A 20,777-nucleotide genomic window follows, 5' to 3' on the forward strand; every position below is an offset into this window, starting at 1 on the left:
TACATAGAGGTGTAAAGGAAACAACTAGTGGTCAATAACGGTGGATGACACAGAAGCCAACAAAAAGAAGCATCTAACTTATCTAAATGGGAAATAAAGCAAGACAGTAGCATTTCTCAAACGGTGGCATTGATTCATATTAACAGAGAGATTATATTAATAGTAAAATTCGTTAAACATGTAATTTGCTTTTAACTGTGGCGTTGCATCAATTTTCAGGCGGCATTATTAGAGGGTTTTTGTTTACAGGGACTTTTTGTTGTAGGGACTAAAAAAAGTCCCTTTCAGCCCCATCTAAACCAAACAGGAGGAACTTTTAGGGACTAAAAGTGGGCATTTGGGACTAAAGAAAGAAGACCCCGAGGGAGAGTCTTTTTGGGACTTTTTCCAACAGTTGCCCCTGCCCCGCATCGCACCTTATCTCTATTAGTTCATTACTAGGGGTAAAATGGTCTTTTAGCATGTCATTTAATAACCTCGATTCCATGTTTAGTCCCTGGAACCAAGCAGGTAGGGGCTAGGGACTTTTTAGTTGGGACTAAGAAAAGTCCTAGGAGTTTTTAACCAAACAGGGCCTTAGATTAACAACAGCTAAAGAGTTACACGGGTCAGTGGACGCACCAACACCATGTGCATCTACCGATGTATGAAGGGGTGATGCACAGTCTATTGGAACAAAGAACAAACAACCAATGAGCATATTTGTGTTGTTCCCAGTTTTGTTATCTTTAGACACCTTTCCCTATGTAAGCGCAGCAAATCTAGTCCTGCTCAAACTCTACAGCCTTGTCCCCCAAAACAAAAAGATCAGTTCATTACAGATGTGCATACTGTGTTTGTCATTGTTTTCCCTTTTCGACCAACGTAGGTGCTGGATAGCCAGTCTATACTAGTACTTTCCCCCTTCCTTTCCTCTTTGAACCACGTCCTAGATTCATGCTATACAACTTTCCCCACTACTTTCCCCCATTCCTTTCCTCTTTGAACCACGTCCTAGATTCATGCTATACAACTTTCCCCACTACTTTCCCCCCTTCCTTTCTTTGTGAACCACGTCCTAGATTCATGCTATACAACTTCCCCCACTACTTTCCCCCATTCCTTTCCGCTCTGAACCTCATCCTAGATTCATGCTATACAACTTTCCCCACTACTTTCCTGTTTGATCCAACACCTAAATTCGAGTGCAGAAGCGGAAAAAGCCCACATGCAGCTAGAGCAATGCATGTGGAATAAGTAAATTATACCTTAAGGTTCTTGGGGTGTGGTTTGGTGGGTGACCGGAGGCCATTTCGGCAGCGAGGAAGAAGGGATCGGAGGCCCTCCCGCGCCGCCGCTGGGTGAAAGAGAATAGCTGCGCTGGTAGTGGATTCCCTCCCTCACCAACGGCGACAACGTTAAGCCTCCTTCCCTTCCCGGCGGACGGATCCTGCCGGCTCTTTGACCAGCAGTGAGGGGAGAGAGAGAGGCCAACGAAGTCTTGTTTAGATCTGGAGAGGGTGAGAGAGTGTGAAGAGAGCAACTACAAGCGTTGAGGCTCCAGCGTGTATATATATAGTGGAGAGAGTGTGTGAAGAGTGCAAACCCTAGAAAACAAGCGCCGAGGCTGTAGTGTATACATGATGAGGTGATTATACGGTCACTATGAGATCGTATAGCTCCGTATCGATCCATTTTGACCAGTCAAAGAATCCTCCTGGCACCGCCCCAGATCACTTTCTCTCTCTGTCATGCGGGGCCTACCTGTCACTGGGTGGAAGAAAGAAGTCGAACAAAAAAAATTATGCTCAAGTGTGGTTATCGAACCCGAGACCTCAAGTTTGATGAGCGAGCAGGCTAACCAGCTACACCACCCTCACTTTATGTTTAATGAGAGGAAAATAACCTTTTATACATTCCTGCATTCGAGTGACAAGCATGCCGTGTTTTTTTTTGCGTGGGAGTTATTGGGATTTAAATCCTAATCGTGTCATGTGGCTTTGGTGGTAAGGTCTTTTGGGATTTAAAGCAGTGTTGGTAGTATAGAAATAATGCAGCCTTAGTCACCTTACCTCTCTCCACGTAGTACGTTGGGTCCCACCAGTCAGAAGGTGAAACAAACAAATTAATAAGAAAAGTTAAAAGCGCCATGGTGTATCTTACCTCACACATCTCGCTACTGCTCGTGAACACTCTCCAACTGATCCCTCTGTTCGCTCACGTGCTATTTTAATATGCACACAATTTTGGGAACTTGTATTCGACCTAAGTCAGTGTGCCACCGTATCTTGTACTACTCCCTCCGTCTAGGTGTAATAAGTCACGTTAGAAGGTGCAGCGGGACCAAGGTGCAAGCAGATTGGAGGAGAAGGAGAAACTTGACCGGTCCTTCCTCCAATCAAAGCCCTGATTTCTATCTCTAAATGCAACAATTAATCACAACAACTAAGAGATGTCGTTTTGGCTACCATGCAGGGCCACGTATTAACTCGCATGCAAGCCGACTTTGATTTCTTGACTGATCAACGCGTAGTTGCGCTCCATGCATTGGGTTTCCGGGGGAGATAAGAAGGCAGAGTAAGGAGCGTTTGGTTACGTTGCTTAGGCTGGTCATAGTGGTCAGTAACTTGGACTAGTAACATGCATATGTTACTAGTCTATGTTACTACCTTCAAGTCTTCATTAATTGAGATATAGAATCATTTTGGGAATATCTGATTTTCGTAAGATGACTTAACACCTAAACAGAGGGAGTACTACTCCTCAGTCTAGGTTTGATGGAATATTCGTCACCTCTTCTCTTCTTGTACGTACTCCATTTGTATCTCACTTCCCGTGGCTTCGCACTCGCACGATATTCCTATTCTATGAACCTGTGTGTGCTTGTATGTGTGTGTGTGTGTGCAGGGGCGAAATTGGGCCTCGGGATGTAGCCCCAGGTGAGAGAGTCCTGGATTATGGGGTCCTCGGGTGTCCGGACCATATAGCATGGGCCTGACAGATGGGTCGTGAAGATACAAGACAGAAGGCCTTCCCTCGTGTCTGGATGGGACTCTCCTTTGCGTGTATGGCAAGATATGTGTTCTGACGTATAGATTCCTTCCTCTATGAACCGACTCTGTAACCCTAGGCCCCCTTGGTGTCTATATAAACTGAAGGGGTTAGTCCATAGAGGCTATCACAAAACCATACAAGCTAGACATCTAGGGTTTAGCCATTACGATCTCGAGGTAGATCAACTCTTGTAACCCCTATACTCATCAAAGTCAATCAAGCAGGAAGTAGGGTATTACCTCCATCAAGAGGGCCCGAACTTGGGTAAACATCGTGTCCCCCGTCTCCTTTTACCATCGATCTCTAGACGCACAGTTCGGGACCCCCTACCCAAGATCTGCCGGTTTTGACAACGACATTGGTGCTTTCATTGAGAGTTCCACTGTGCCATCAGCAAAGGATCCGATGGCTCGCCTTGTCATCAATGGCAATATCACCGCTAAGATGGCATTACCCTCGGGACAGGCCCTCCAGCTCGGCAGTTTCACCATAAGCGCCCGCCCGGCCGTTGAGCCAGAGGCGGCGCCTGCGGTCGCCGAACAACGCATTCGCGTCAGCCTCGAAAATTCCGAAAAGATGAGTTCCGCAGATATCTCGTCCTTGAACGAGCTGCTGGATCGCATCGCCGCCTTGGGAGTCGTGACATACTATGATCGGATTGGGCTTAAAACCGATCAGAGGGAAATCAAGTCCCCACTGGTCACCCATCTGGTATTGGTCCTCGAGGAACGAGTTGAGAACGCTACCTCTCCTCTCAAGCTTAGCACAAACTATGTTCGGTCTTCCGAACCCCACGAACTGAATACCCAGCCTCAGGAGGATACACCATGTCTTCCGGACACAGGGTCAAACATCAAAACCAAAAACCCTCCTTACATTCTGCGTCACGGAGCGGCAAATCCGGAGACTCTTCAAGCTCCGAACCCCATCGTGGGTAAGGACGCGGATTTTAGCCCGCCCACCCACCACAACCCATACTCTCCAAGTAATTCAACAGATATCTGTGACCTAATGTACGTGCGGCAGCAACCTCAGGAAATGGTCCATCACTTCTGGGCCAGATTCCTCCTTGTCAAAAACAAGATTAAAGATTGCTGTGACAATGAAGCGGTTTCAGTTTTTTGCCGCAACTACATGGATGAGGGAATTCTTAATGCCCTCAAACGCCACCGCATACTGCACTTCGCAGAACTCGCACATATAGTGCAAAAATACTACACAATGGAAAGCGTTTGGCAAGCTCAAAGAACTCGACGGGAACCACCTGCCTTCAAGCATCCCACCAAACGGGCAAGGAGGATGCACCCTTACGGGGCACCCAGCCACAAGCTTACAGACAAGAAAAACAAGCCCTCCGCAGGAGACAGAACTGTCCTCGATGAATGGCTTGACAAGCCCTGTCAAATTCACACAACGCCGAACACCGAACCAACGCATAGCCTTCGGGCGTGTTGGGTACTGCGGCAAGTGGCTAAGAGCGGCGAGGCTATCCTCGCCAACACCACCGCGGCAAGGCACTCTTCGGCGGACGACAATCTCAATGTCTTTTCGATCTTCAAGAACTTTTCTTCAAATAACTGGTGCAAGAGGGCGCTACGGGTCCTTGCTGAGGTTAATCAAGCAGTCGCAGTAAACCCTTGGAACGATATGGCGATCACCTTCACCACCGATGATGAACCTAGGGCCCGGTCTGTCCGAGCACCAGCCGCCCTGGTCCTAAATCCAATTGTGGATGGCTTTCAGTGTACTAAAGTGCACATGGACGGCGGCAGCAGACTGAACCTCATCTACGAGGATACACTCGACAAAATACAGATGGACATGAGCCGTATCGAGCAAAGCAGTACCACCTTTCGAGGAATCATTCCCAGCCGAGAAGCACGGTGTTCGGGAAAAATCAAACTGGATGTAGTATTCGGCACGTCGGAGAATTACAGGTCCGAAGAGTTGCTTTTCCACGTGGCTCCCTTCAATAGCGGATACCACACCCTATTGGGGCGCGACACTTTCGCACGCTTCCAAGCCATACCCCATTACGGGTACATGAAGCTTAAAATGCCGGGGCCTAACGGTGTGATCACCCTCACTAGCACTCCGCGCCGAGAATAAAATAGCATCCCTGGCCCTTGAGGCCCTGTCTGAAGCCCTCGCGGCCGAAGAACTTGCCAACCTGCATACATCAGTGGACAAAGACGATGTGATACTCGACAAACAGCCTAAGTCCACCTCCTTCAAACCCGTAGACGAAATAGTCAAATTCCAAGTACACCCGACGAACCCTAATAAAACAGCATCCATCGGGACACAGCTGGATCCGGACGTCGACACCGCCCTACGAGCGTTTTTGCGTGAGAACTAGGATATCTTCGCCTGGCACCCTTCGGATATGCCGGGGATCCCGCGTAGACGGGCCGAGCATAGCCTCAACATCATCAAAGGATTCAATCCAGTCAAGCAAACGCTACAGCGGTTCTCCGAGCCCAAACGGCAGGCCATGGGCGATGAGTTGGCCAAATTACTCGAGGCCAGATTCGTTAGGGAAATAAAACACCCGGATTGGCTGGCCAACCTGGTCATGGTGCCCAAGAAGGACAGATCTTGGCGCCTTTGTGTCGACTTTAAATACCTTAATAAGGCCTGCCCTAAGGACCCCTTCCGACTACCCCGCGTCGACCAGATAATTGATGCACCCGCAGGACACAACTCACTGTTGCTTACTCCGGATACCACCAAATCAAGATGAAGGAATCCGACCAGGCCGCAACGGCCTTCATTACCCCATATGGACCTTTTTGTTTCAACACAATGCCTTTTGGGCTCAAAAATGCTGGTGCCACTTACCAACGCATGATTCAAACATGCTTGGAAAAACAAATAGGCAAAACGGTGGAGGCATATGTAGACGACGTGGTCGTTAAGACCAAACATCATTGATAGATGATCTACGCCTCACATTTGACAATCTCCAAACATACGACATACGACTCAATCCGAAAAAGTGTGTCTTCGGAGTTCCAGCTGGCAAATTACTCGGGTTCATCGTCTCAAACAGAGGAATCGAAGCAAACCCAGCAAAAATTCGAGCCCTATCACAACTGGCAACACCAACAGACCTGAAGAAAGTTCAAAAACTAGCAGGATGTGTGGCAGCTTTGAGCTGTTTTATCTCCGGATTGGGAGAAAAGGTGCTGCCGCTCTATCGACTGCTCCGACACACTGACCATTTTGAGTGGACAGATGCGGCTACAGCTGGATTGGAAGAAATCAAGACCTTGTTAGCAAGCAACCCAATCCTTGCCGCGCCAAGCGCGGGCGAGGCTATGTTGCTCTACATAGCTGCAACCCACCAAGTGGTGAGCGCCATACTCGTTGTCGAGCGAAAGGAAGACGGACACAAGTTCCCACTTCAGAAACCGGTATACTATGTATCAACGGTCCTCCCACCATGCAAGTCTCAATACCCGCACTATCAGAAGATAGCATATGCGGTCTTTATGGCATCCCGGAAGCTATGACACTACTTTCAAGAGTGTTCAATCAAAGTAGCATCCGAAGTCCCACTTAATGACATCATCAATAATCAAGACGCCACAGGCCGCATAGCCAAGTGGGCCATCGAGCTCCTACCATTTTAAATAACGTACAAGCCGCGCTGGGCTATTAAATCTCAGGTGCTGGCCGATTTCGTCACCGAGTGGACGGAGGCCGAACAACCCAAAGAATACAGTGCGTACTCCAACTGGATAATGCACTTTGACGGCTCTAAGATGTTAGCCGGACTGGGGGCTGGCATTGTTCTCACATCCCCCACGGGGGATACAGTAAGCTACGTACTACAAATCATGTATACAGACTCCAATAATGCAGCCGAATACGAAGCATTTCTACACGGCCTTCGAATGGCTGTCTCCATGGGCATACAACGCCTAGAGGTGCGCGGGGATTCAAATATCGAAATATACCAGATAAACGGAGAGTTCGATGCAAAGGACCCAAAGATGGCCGCATACCGAAACGCCGTAATCAACATATCAGCTCGGTTCGAAGGACTCGAGTTCCACCACGTGGCACGGGAAAGTAACCAGGCAGCAGACGTCCTTGCTCGAATGGGCGCCAAACATGACCCCATCCCGCCGAATACTTTTGTGGAGAGGCTCTTTAAGCCATCCATGGTATGGCAGGATGAGAGCGGACATCCTAGTCCTGCGCCGATCATCCCATCAGAAGCCGAACACAATTCTGATATCATCGGAGGCTCGGACATTGAAGTAACCCCTTCCGCTCATGTTATCATGGCAGTCATTGCTCCATGGACCGAACCCTTCCTAGCCTACCTTAATAGGCAAGAGCTCCCTGATGACCAAAACGAGGCTCGTCGCATAGTCCGACATTCCAAAGCCTACAAAATTCACGAAGGTGAACTATACAAGAAAAGTACCACTAGGGTCCTCCAGAGGTGCATCTCTGAAGAGGAAGGACGGCAGCTCTTGGCTGAAATATATGCCGGCCTCGGAGGCCATCACGCCGCTGCTCGGGCCCTCGTAAGTAAGGCTTTCCGTACTGGTTTCTTTTGGCCAATGGCCCTAGCAGATGCACAGGACCTCGTGAAGCGTTGTGTAGGTTGTCAGCTTTTCGCTAACCAAAGTCACATGCCGCCCACGGCCCTAAAAACAATCCCCATTACTTGGCCTTTTGCGGTCTGGGGGCTAGATATGGTCGTACCCCCGAAAGGTGGCAGCCATAAGAAGAAATATTTACTGGTCATGGTGGACAAGTTCACTAAATGGATAGAGGCCAAGCCCGTAAAAACAGCCGAAGTGGGACCAGTGATTGATTTAATATCCGGCGTCATGCACCGTTATGGTGTTCCGCATAGTATCATTACTGACAACGGCTCTAACATTACAGCCAATGAGGTGAGAAACTGGTGCGCTAACCTGGGCATTAAGCTCGATTATGCTTTCATATACCATCCACAAACGAATGGTCAAGTTGAACGGGCCAATGGCCTAATAATGAGTGGCATTAAACCCAAATTAGTGTAATCCCTTCGAGAGTCGGATAAGCATTGGGTAGAGGAACTTGATTCCGTACTCTCGGGTCTGCGAACTACGCCCAATCGCACAACCAGATACACACCATTTTTCATGGTGTACAGCGCAGAGGCTGTCTTGCCCTGCGATATTATTCATGACTCACCTCGAGTGCGCATGTACGAAGAAAGAGAAGCCGAACTTGATCGACAGGACAACTTGGACGGTCTTGAAGAGGAGCGCGATGTGGCACGAGCCCGTTCCGCGTTCTATCGGTAGCAGGCTCGACGATACCAAAGCAGAGAAGTGCGGGCCAAGACTTATAATGTCGGCAAACTCGTCTTGCGCCTCCCAGAGAAAAAGAAGGATAAGCTCAAACCAAAATGGGAGGGCCCTTTCATTATCGATGAGGTTCTCACCGGAGGAGCCTACCGCCTTCGTAAAGCGGCGGATAATCACCTTGAGCCAAACCCATGGAACGCCGCCCGGCTCCGAAGATTCTACGCCTAAGTGCGGCCATGCACCTTTCGTTTCCTTTTCTTTCTCATCTTCGTTTTATTGTTCTTTTTTTTAGTTTTTTACACTTTTGACTATGTTCGATTTTGCCGAACAAGGTACACATCCTTAAATGTATGCACCCTCTAAAGACTGGGGCCTTCTTTAACGAAACCTGATATTAAAACAGTTGCGAGCCTATGTTGGCCAGGTCGTTTGATTTATACAATCCTTTGCCATTATATGCACCTTTATGACTGAAGTTTTTGCCAAGCTGGGTTGCCTCGCTCCTGTGTTTATCCCTACGTTCCCGATTGTTCGGCTAGGGTATAAAGGGAGCACCTCTGCGATTGTTACAACCGGGTAATCCGGAGCTGTACCTTAGACGGGTGAAGCCAAAAGCTGGCGTTCTTAAGGTAATGATTGGTCGGCAGAGTAAACGACGAACTACTTGTGTTTTTGCAACTATCCTCATCATATGGGATAGGCTCCCCACAATTTGAATCCAAGCCTAGGCTGGCATAATTAAGCCTGCCAACCCAAGGAAAGGGACCCCTAATAGAACTATTTTTCTTGGAAGATGTTTCTTACTATAAAAAGTAATATAACATACCCCTGAAGACAATTTTGTCTGTTTAAGCACAATGACTGGATTGCCTGGTTTCCGGACATATTGAATGATTTCTCATTCTACTATAGTATTCGGAAACACTCCACCTTTATGGTTAGGAGGTTGAAGCCGAAGGCCTGCGATGACAAATTGTTGGCATGTTCGGGTGACGGTAGAAATCGATAAATCACAAGTACTTCGGTACAATACATCGAATGCCTACTCCTCTTCTATATCATCCAAAAGACTATCTAACTTACAGTCCTGCTATGAATACTTCGCAGCCACTCTCACTTGGTCATACACCAAGTTTACCGGTATCTCTTTTCCATCCAATCCTTTTGGTCCCACTTGGGCCATATGATTCGGATCAAGCTTGGTAAAGCGTGTCTTCACCATTGCCCGGGCTTCTCGTGCGCCTTCACGGCAGGCTGACGTCTTCCATAGCTCAAAGCGGCGTCGGGCACCTTTAAACAGGTTTGGCCAACCCTCCATGATTTCCGGGGGAGTATCTGACGGCCATAAAGCCTTAATCATACCCCTCATAGCTTTTCAGGCCCGCTCGTGCACCACAGTCAGCTCTTTCAGCACGTCACCTTCAAATCCAGATATTTCTTCTCCTGGCTGGCCAGTTATTAGACCTGCAGACAGGAATTCAGGAAATTCCGAATTAGGGACAAACGCATGCTTATATGATGGTTCAAACTAAAGACATACTGAACATGCCGCGCTTCAGCTTTTCATTCTCTTTTTGAGCGGCCAATAGTTGAGACTTTAAGCTCGCTATTTCTTCAAATTCTTGGTCTTTTCCATCCTTGTGTTTTTTCCTCTGCGACGCCCTCTTCATATCCGCCAATTCGGCAGTCGAGGCGTACAACTGCGTTTGGCTTGATTCCAGCTCCTGGGATAGTAAAGCATTCTTCTCTTTGAGTACCTACAAGTTATATCGATCCTTAAATCGGTTGGCTCCACCGCTTCAATTCTCGGGGGCTACTGGTATATGCATATCAAAATTGTGCAAATCTTTTACCTGCATATTTTTGGAGAACAATTTGGTGACCCCAGCGAGTCCGTCTCGAGCGGCCCGAATATAGGCGTCCATCATATTAAGTGATGCGAACTCCTGTTCGGAAAAGGCCGGAGCACGCAGGGCCCCTTTCAAATAACGATGGTTCATTACGCTCTCCACCTCTGAGTTTGTAATGGATACATCATCCGAGTCCTCTTGAGGTGGTGGCACTGGCGCCGCATCTGCCCCTGTCATAGTTGACGAATCTGGCGCCGGATTAGCAGGCATACTACTGGAAGGGCGCTTTCCTACCATTTGCCGCGTACTCCTCCTAAAGTACAGGAAGTGGGAGTGTCAGTACTCAGAACTCACGCTTAGGCATGTATTATACGGCCATACCTCTTTGAAGGTTGTGGGAATTCCGCATTGCTTCTGGTCCTCTTCCGTTTTGAACGGCTATCATGCGCATGCGCCACCCTTGAGGAAGTACGGCCTGAAGTGCGCCGACCCTGTGAAGTACATTTAAGTACAAGGGATAATATAGCACGCAGGGATTTGTCTGAAAAGGGGACCCTCCGAATACTTACGATAGAGTAGGGGTAGGGACGGGGATAGTCGGCTATAATAGCCACCTCCGAACCATCAAGGCTCTCCTAATAATATACCCCATCATCAAACTCAATATATATTTTTGGATCTTCACGGAAATCAGGGTCTTCTTCGCGGATATAATTCTCTGGCTGCGGGGCCGGATAGTGAATGTCCTCGATCATCTCCCTCCATGACTAATCCATGACGATAAAAGGCAAATTGATTAGTATATCAGTATGGTAGTAAAAGCTGTACTGATGACCGGAAGTCTTACCCATTCAATGGGGTGATGTATGGAGTAGCTTTCTCGATAGTTTAAATGGAGGAAGTTGTCCTTTTTGCCCTTATACAAGTCGGCCAGGATTGCGGCCAGGTCGGCTGGAGTATCCGGACCCTTGCGTCTGTCCCACGACGCATCATCCTCTCCCTTGTAACACCATATGGGAGTTGCACGAGATTGAAGGGGTTGGACGCATCTTTTTATTGCAATAGCCATGACCTCAACCATTGTGAGCTTGTCATGGACTAATAGCTTGACCTTGCCGACCAATCTTATTACTTCCGCACTGTCCTCCTCCTTACGACTCCGGGGACGCCAGTTAAGGTGCTTCTTCAAGGGAGCGCTGGAAAATTCGGGAAGGCCTCGACGGACTGGATCCGGCAGTGGGACATCATCCATATAAACCACTCTGAAGCCCATTGAGGATAAATATCTTTGGGAGTGCGAGGAGGATATCCGGATCCGGCTATGCGCCACACTTCGGCGGCGCCTACTTCAAATATGGAACCTCTGTGATGACGAGGGACCAAGCAGAAGAACTTTTTCCACAATTCAAAACGGGCCTCGATGCCTAGGAATAGCTCGGAGAGGGCGACAAAGCCTGAGATGTGCAGAATCGAACCTGGGGTGAGGTTGTGTAGTTGGATGCCATAGAATTCCAATAACCCCCGGAGGAAGGGATGGATTTGAAATCCTAGACCCCGCAGCAGAAACGGGACAAAGCACACCCTCTCCCCCTGATTGGGGGTGGGGAAATTCTCGGCCATCGCGTCGTTGCCGATTGAATACAGGCCCGCTCGAACGGAGACTAGATCTACGAGGGGGAGATAACCCTCCATCTGGAGCTTGCTCAGCTAAAGATGAGGCACAGAGCAACTTTGCCAATCCTCTTCTTGAGGGCCATGGGGGCGCGAAGAGGAGCCTGGGGCGCTGGCCATAATGGAAGGCTTTGCTCGTGGATGAGCTTGGTGGTTTCTCTTCTGCGCGATGGAAGATGACATTTAGGAATCCGCATCCCCTTATATAGGAGTCTTTCAAGAATGGTGAGGGGTTTATCTGCAAACAGAAGCACAGGCTGTTGGTATTCACTCGACGCGCGAAGACCGAAGCGTCGATGAGGGGGGAATTGCAAAAGACATCAAGATCGCTGCCAGATTGTCATTGTACCGGATTATAATGAAGAACCCGCCTTGCGAAGCCGAAGACTGGGTCCAAATACTACGTCGTCATTGAAGGCAAGTTCGGGGGCTACTGAGGGAGTCCTGGATTATGGGGTCCTCGGGTGTCCGGGCCGTATAGCATGGGCCGGACAGATGGGTCGTGAAGATACAAGACATAAGGCCTTCCCCCGTGTCCGGATGGGACTCTCCTTTGCGTGTATGGCAAGATATGTGTTCTGACATATAGATTCCTTCCTCTATGAACTGACTCTGTAACCCTAGGCCCCCTCGGTGTCTATATAAACCAGAGGGGTTAGTCCGTAGAGGCTATCACAAAATCATATAAGTAGACATCTAGGGTTTAGCCATTACGATCTCGAGCTATATCAACTCTTGTAACCCCGATACTCATCAAAGTCAATCAAGCAGGAAGTAGTGTCGGGGGTTTGGGGCGACATATGCCAAAGGATGGCTTATCATGGTGGGAGCTAGCAAGACGTCACCGGTGCCTGGAAGCGGGATAAGGCGTAGACATGTACGCGGCGCATCTTACCCAGGTTCGGGGCTCTCCTAGGAGATAACACCCCTAGTCCTGCTCTACGGGGTCTCTGCATGATCACTATCTTAACAAGGAGCTACAAGCTTGCTCCTTGAGCTGTTTGCTAGAGGAGGAAGAAGGGAAAGGCTAGCTCTACTCCTCTCTCTATGTGGGTGTGGTGTCTAAGAGGCTGAACCCTTTGCATGGGTGTCCTGGGGGTTTATATAGGCCTACCCCCAGGGGTACAACGGTAATCTGGCCGGCTGTAGGACCCGGCTGTCTGTGTCTCTGGTGGCCGGCTTCTCTGCCGGCCGCTGGGGCCCGCCGACTGGTGGGTCCCGTCGGCTTCTTAGCACTGTAGTCGTGCCGCTGATGATGTGTGCTTTGTCGGGGAAGGCGTGGCTACAGTCCCGCCGCCTGGTGGGCGTTCACTATAGCCATTCCCCATCTCTTCTGGTTAATGGCGCACAAACTCCGAGGAAGGGGGAGGGCCGTCTGGTCAGGAGCCGGCCTCCCCCTAAGCCGACTGGTCAGGAATCGCCGTCTTTTGGCTCCTCACGGACAAGTAGGGCCCGCCGCCTGCGGGCCGTACCGACAGCCCGTCGTGGGTAGATGGCCTTCTCTGCCATGGGTGATGTCATGGGCCGCATGGCAACAGTGCCGCGCCGGGCGAGGGATGTCCGCCCAGTACGTTGCACTATGGCCATGCCCCGTCCTGGATTCAGGGGTGGCAGGCTGCACTGTAGCCTCACCCCGTCCCGTCGTGTTTGTGTGGGTGCTAACTTTGAGGGCGCGAAGGACCGCCTGCTAGGAGCCGGCCTCTCTGGGGGCCGCTTGCTAGGAGCCGACCCGCTTCGTGCCCATCTTCTGGATTCCGCCGCCTCCTGGAAACCGGCCGTATGGACCAGCCGGCCCCAAGAAGGTGGCCTTCTGTCTTTGATGCTTGAGGGGCGCAGCCGGTCCCGATTTCTTGAAATACCAGGGGAGGCTGATGAGGCTACCCGTGGTCATTTACTCCAACAGTAGTCCCCGAAGCTGGTGAGGCGCCGCGGTTGAAAAGGCAAGGAGCCTTGATACGTCTCCAACGTATCTACTTTTCCAAACACTTTTCCCCTGTTTTGGACTCTGAATTGCATGATCTGAATGGAACTAACCCGGACTGACGTTGTTTTCAGCAGAATTGCCATGGTGTTATTTTTGTGCAGAAATAAAAGTTCTCGGAATGACCTAAAAATCCACGGACACACGTTTCAGAATTTATAAAAAATACTAGATAAAGAATCAACCGAAGGCGGGCCACACCCTGGCCACGAGGGTGAGGGCGCGCCCCCTGCCTCATGGGCCCCCTGGAGCTCCACCGACCTCAACTCCAACTCCATATATTCACGTTCGGAGAGAAAAAAATGAGAGAGAAGGATTCATTGCGTTTTACGATACGGAGCTGCTGCCAATCCCTAATCTCTCTCGGGAGGGTTGATCTGGAGTCCGTTCGGGGCTCCGGAGAGGGGAATCCTTCGCCATCGTCATCATCAACCATCCTCCATCACCAATTTCATGATGCTCACCGTCGTGCATGAGTAATTCCATCGTAGGCTTGCTGGACGGTGATGGGTTGGATGAGATTTATTATGTAATCGAGTTAGTTTTGTTAGGGTTTGATCCCTAGTATCCATTATGTTCTAAGATTGATGTTGCTATGACTTTGCTATGCTTAATGCTTGTCACTAGGGCCCGAGTGCCATGATTTCAGATCTGAACCTATTATCTTTTCATGAATATATGTGAGTTCTTGGTCCTATCTTGCAAGTTAATAGTCACCTACTATGTGTTATGATCCGGCAACCCCGAAGTGACAAAAATCGGGACCACTCCCGGTGATGATCGTAGTTTGAGGAGTTCATGTATTCACTAAGTGTTAATGCTCTAGTCCGGTACAATTAAAAGGAGGCCTTAATATCCCTTAGTTTCCAATAGGACCCCGCTGCCACGGGAGGGTAGGACAAAAGATGTCATGCAAGTTCTTTTCCATAAGCACGTTTGACTATATTCGGAATACATGCCTACATTACATTGATGAACTGGAGCTAGTTCTCTGTCACCCTATGTTATAACTATTGCATGAGGAATCGCATCCGACGTAATTATCCGTCATTGATCCATTGCCTACGAGCTTTTCACATATTGATCTTTGCTTAGTTACTTTTCCGTTGCCACTGTTACAATTACTACAAAAGCTGCTATTGTTACTTTTGCCACCGTTACCGCTATTTCCATACTACTTTGCTGCAGATATTAAGTCTTTCTGGTGTGGTTGAATTGACAACTCAGCTGCTAATACTTGAGAATATTCTTTGGCTCCCCTTGTGTCGAATCAATAAATTTGGGTTGAATACTCTACCCTCGAAAACTGTTGCGATCCCCTATACTTGTGGGTTATCAAGACTATTTTCTGGCGCCGTTGCCGGGGAGCATAGCTCTATTCTTTGAGTCACTTGGGATTTATATCTTTTGATCACTATGTGGAACTTGAAAGACGAAAAAACCAAGATTTTTCCCTCAACTACGAGGGGAGGTAAGGAACTGCCATCTTGCTCTGCACTTGATTCACCTTCTGTTATGAGTAAACTTGCGACACCTAATACTACACCTGTTATTGATTCTGATATGTGGCATGTTATTGATGATGGCACTCTGCTATGCATGATGCTTATGATGAAACTACTTCTATTCTTGATAATACTGTGCCATTAGGTGAATTTCTTGATGAACAACTTGCTAGGGTTAGGGAGAATGAAATTATTGAAACTGATAATATTGATGAAAGTGATGATGAAGATTCTCCCCCTAGATATGAATTGCCTGATGTGCCTGAGGTTTATGTTATGGATGAAGAAACTGCTAGAGATCTTTTTGCTTGCAAAGATAGATATGACCTTAAGAAACTGTTAGCTAAGCTGAAAGAAAAGTCTTTGAATGCTAGAATGAAATATGACCCTGCTTTTGCTACTTCACCCATCTGTATTTCTGATAAGGATTATGATTTCTCTATCGATCCTGAGTTAATTACTTTGGTTGAATCTGATCCTTTTTATGGCTATGAATCTGAAACTGTTGTGGCACATCTTAGTAAATTGAATGATATAGCCACCCTATTTACTCATGAGGAAAAATTCGTTACTACTATATCCTCAAGTTATTTCCATTCTCATTAAAGGGTGATGCTAAAACATGGTTTAATTCTCTTACTCCTGGTTGTGTGCGTAGTCCCCAGGATATGATTTATTACTTCTATGCTAAATATTTCCCCGCTCATAAGAAACAAGCTGCCTTAAGGGAAATATATAATTTTGTGCAATTGAAGAAGAGAGTCTCCCACAAGCTTGGGGGAGGCTTCTCCAATTAATTAATGATTTGCCTGATCATCCTCTCAAGAAAAATGATATAGTTGATATCTTTTATAATGGACTAACCGATGCTTCCAAAGACCACCTAGATAGTTGTGCTGGTTGTGTTTTCAGGGAAAGAACTGTTGAGCAAGCTGAATTGCTATTGAATAATATAATGAGTAACGATAATGATTGGACACTTCCTGAACCAACTCCTAAGCCAACTCCAAAGAAAAGGTGTATTCTATTTCTCAGTCCTGAAGATATGCGAGAAGCAAAGAAATCTATGAAAGAAAAGGGTATTAAAGCTGAAGATGTTAAGAATTTACCACCTATTGAAGAAATACATGGTCTTGATAACCCGACACAGGTAGTAAAGGTAAATTCTCTCTGTAGATTTGATTAAGGTGATATGCCTCGTAATAAGTCTGCTAGTCAATGCTTGGATGAGTTTGATAATTTTATTGTTAAGCAAGAAAACTTCAATGCTTATGTTGGTAGACAATTGAAACGTAATGCTTATATGATTGAACACTTGAGTGATTATATGTCTAGAGTTAAAGGTGAACTCAAACTTATTAGTAAGCATGCTTCTATTGTTACCACTCAAGTAGAACAAGTGCTTAAAGCGCATGATGATTTGCTCAATGAATTAAACAATAAGAAAAATGATAATGTTGTTAGAGTTGTGACTAGAGGGGGTAGAATGACTCAGGAACCTTTGTATCCTGAAGGTCACCCTAAGAGAGTTGAGCAAGATTCTCAGAGAACTAATGTTGATGCACCTAGTCCTTCTAAGAAGAAGAAAAAGAAAAATGATAGGACTTTGTATGCTTCTAGTGAACCTGTTGTTGACACACCTGAGAATCCCAATGATATTTCTATTTCTGATGCTAAAACACAATCTGGTGATGAACATGAACCTAGTGATAATTTTAATGATGATGTTCATGTTGATGCTCAACCTAGCAATAACAATGATGTAGAGATTGAACCTGCTGTTGATCTTGATAACCCACAATCAAAGAATCAACGTTATGATAAGAGAGACTTCGTTGCTAGGAAACACGGTAAAGAAAGAGAACCATGGGTTCAGAAACCCATGCCTTTTCCTCCTAAACCATCCAAGAAAAAGGATGATGAGGATTTCGAGCGCTTTGCTGAAATGATTAGACCTATCTCTTTTGCGTATGCGCTTGACTGATATGCTTAAAATGAATCCTTATGCTAAGTATATGAAATACATTGTCACAAATAAAAGAAAGATACCTGAAGCTGAAATTTCCACCATGCTTGCTAATTAAACTTTTAAAGATGGAATACCAAAGAAACTTGGAGATCCAGGAGTACCAACTATACCATGCTCCATTAAAAGAAACTATGTTAAAACTACTTTATGTGATCTTGGAGCCGGTGTTAGTGTTATGCCTCTCTCTTTATATCGTAGACTTGATTTGAATAAGTTGACACCTACTGAAATATCTCTGCGAATGGCCGATAAATCAACTGCTATACCTGTCGGCATTTGTGAGGATGTGCCTGTTGTGGTTGCAAACATCACTATTTTAATGGACTTTGTTATTTTTGATATTCCCGAGGACGATAGTATGTCGATTATCCTTGGTAGACCCTTTTTGAATACTGCAGGGGCTATTATTGATTGCAACAAAGGCAATGTCACTTTTCATGTTAATGGTAATGAGCATACGGTACACTTTCCAAGGAAACAACCTCAAGTTGATAGTATCAATTATATTGGAAAAATTTCAACGATTATTATTGGAGGTTTTGAATTCCCTCTTCCTACTGTCAAGAAGAAATATGATATTCTTATTTTTGGGGACGTGCATATCCTCGTTGAGGTAACTCCGTGTTTTTCGAAAATTCTCCGGTTTCATGTTATTCGGAAAGAGTTTGTTAACAAGACTTGATCAACCTTGTTAGTGGATTCCTTTTGATGAGCATGGGATGGATGAAGTTAGGAGGCACAACTCTCTGTACCCTCCTTTTACTTATTGTTATTTAGATTAAATAGAGCAAAAGTAGTATTTTCTGTCTGTTTTCTGAATTATCCTTGCAATAAAAAGACCCCGAAAATAAAAGTTCTCCAAATGTCCTGAAATGAAATATGATTTTTTGTAGAATATTTAAGAATATCTGGCACTGAGAACACACCAGGGGGCCCCACCATTTGGCCACGAGGGTGCAGGGCGCGCCCACAGCCTTGGGGCGTGCCCCCCTGCCTCGTGGACCCCATGTGGACCCCCTCCACTTATTCCAGCACCCACTCACTTCGTCTTCCTCCAGAAAAAATCCTCCCATAGCTCAAACCCGTGTTCTAGCTCATCTTGCTGCCATTTTCGATCTCTTTGCTCAAGGCTCCATTCACAAAACTGTTTTGGGAGATTGATCTTCGGTATGTGACTCCTCCAATGGTCCAATTAGTTTTTGTGCTAGTGCTTTATTTATTTCAATTTTGCTGCTAAGGTGACCCTGTTCTTGAGCTTGCATGTCAAATTTATATGGTCCCAAGTAGTTTTAATGCATGATATAGCCTCTAGGCACTTGTGGGAGTAGTTGCTACCAATCTTGTTTAGTTTTGTTCACTTTTATTTTGAGTAACTAAAATTTTTAGAAATTTTTCAGAGAAAGAAAAATGTTTAGGAAAATGTACCCAGGTGGTTCCTCAAGGAAGCAAGGACCGAGGCTCGCGATACGTGAGCCGGACGATGAACCACCAAGGGAAGCCCAAGTGCGGCCTTGTGAATGGCCGTCAGAAGAATTTATGGTCCAGGCAGACATAAAGAATGAATTTGACGCGTATGTGCGTAATGCTGATCTTGAGGGCTTCGTGTCAGATAAGTGCCCACAATACTACTACCTAACTGATTCCTTTGTGAGAAGGTTTAAATTTACGACATCGCGCAATTCTCACACTGTTCTATTTGATCTTTATGATAAATCATATACCATGGACCTAGAAGACTTTAATACCGCTTGTAAACACCCGCAGTGGGGCAATGTTAGTGAACCTCGCAAATCTGAATATAAAGACTTGCTAGTATCACTGTGGGGGGATCTAGAGAAATCTCACAAGCTACCATAGGGAGCATTCATTTCCCTTCCATACATTATTTTGCTCTCTTTATAGGTAGATGCGTTAACGGTAAAGATGAGGCTTGTCACATGTGCGTTCCAGATCTTAGTGTCCTCAAGAGTGCGGTATTAGGAGATAGACAATATAACTTGGGGGCCATTGTTGCACGTAGGTTGCATCTTAATGGTACAAGTGGAGATTTGTTTGGTGGAATTTATGCAACTCGTATAGCTAATTATCTTGGTGTACCCATACATGGAAATGATATGGAGTTGCTTCCTACTTATCTAGATTATAATGCTATGGTTCCCCATCAATTTGTTGAGAGGAATGAACGGTTCCTCCAGTACCGACTAATCTTTGACAGACGGCGCGCTATCCATATTGCTCTCCCTGCTCCTACTTTCTTTAACTTTCAGGCAAAAAGGAGATATGTTATAACCAGGGAGGAGGCGAACGAGTATGAGAGGAGTACGGAAGCAGCTCCCCTCCGAGCTGCAGCTCTTCAGGCAGTAGCTGTTGCATCTCAGTACAACCCCAGCTACGACTTTGGATATCCGCCAAGCCAGCAGTGGCCGTAGACCAACTTAGGCCAAAGGCCTAAGCTTGGGGGAGTACGTATTTCTCACCGATGTTACATTCATGTTCACACACTCATGCTAGTTATCGGTGCTCATACTTTTTCATTGTACTATCCATGCTAGTTTATTTTTTAGCCTTCTTCTTGTGTGTCTGAAAGACGTTAAAGAAAAAACAAAAAAAATAGTTGTAGCTTTTAGCTAGTTTACTTTCCATGCCTGTGGTAATAGTAATTAAAAGAAAACCCAAAAATATTTTTCGTTCTTCTTTTTGCTTGTTGGGAGCTTTCCCGTGTAAGTAGTTTTATTTCTTTTCTTTTCTTTGGGGGTCGAAAGGAGAAGACCATGATGAAAATGTTGAGTGGCTCTCATATGCATTATTGTTTATTTAACCAAGAGCCCATATTACCTTGTCTTCTCCCTTGTATTAAATGCTTGCAGATTCCAGCTTAGTCCAATGCACGTGCACTATTATTATTATCCACACCGTTCGGTCGTGCGAGTGAAAGGCAATAATGACGATATATGATGGACTGATTGAGATGAGAGGAGCTGGTATGAACTCGACCTATCTTGTTTTTGTAAATATGATTAGTTCATTGTTCCTGATTCAGCCTATTATGAATGAAACATGTTTGCAATGAAAATTAGAGATTATAGTTGCTCATGCCATGCTTAATTAGCTAGGAGTTTATAATGGTTTACCTTGTGTGCCAACATGCTATTAAAATGGTTGTGATGTGGTATGATAGGGTGGTATCCTCCTTTGAACGATTCAAGTGGCTTGACTTGGCACATGTTCACGCATGTAGTTGAAACAAAATCAACATAGCCTCCACGATATTTATGTTCATGGTGATTTACATCCTACTCATGCTTGCATTCATTGTTGATTAATCTTAATGCATGTTCATGACTATTGTCGCTCTCTAGTTGGTTGCTTCCCAGTCTCTTTCTAGCCTTCACT

Source organism: Triticum aestivum, chromosome 4D (assembly GCF_018294505.1).
Source record: "Triticum aestivum cultivar Chinese Spring chromosome 4D, IWGSC CS RefSeq v2.1, whole genome shotgun sequence".
Lineage (NCBI taxonomy): Eukaryota > Viridiplantae > Streptophyta > Magnoliopsida > Poales > Poaceae > Triticum > Triticum aestivum.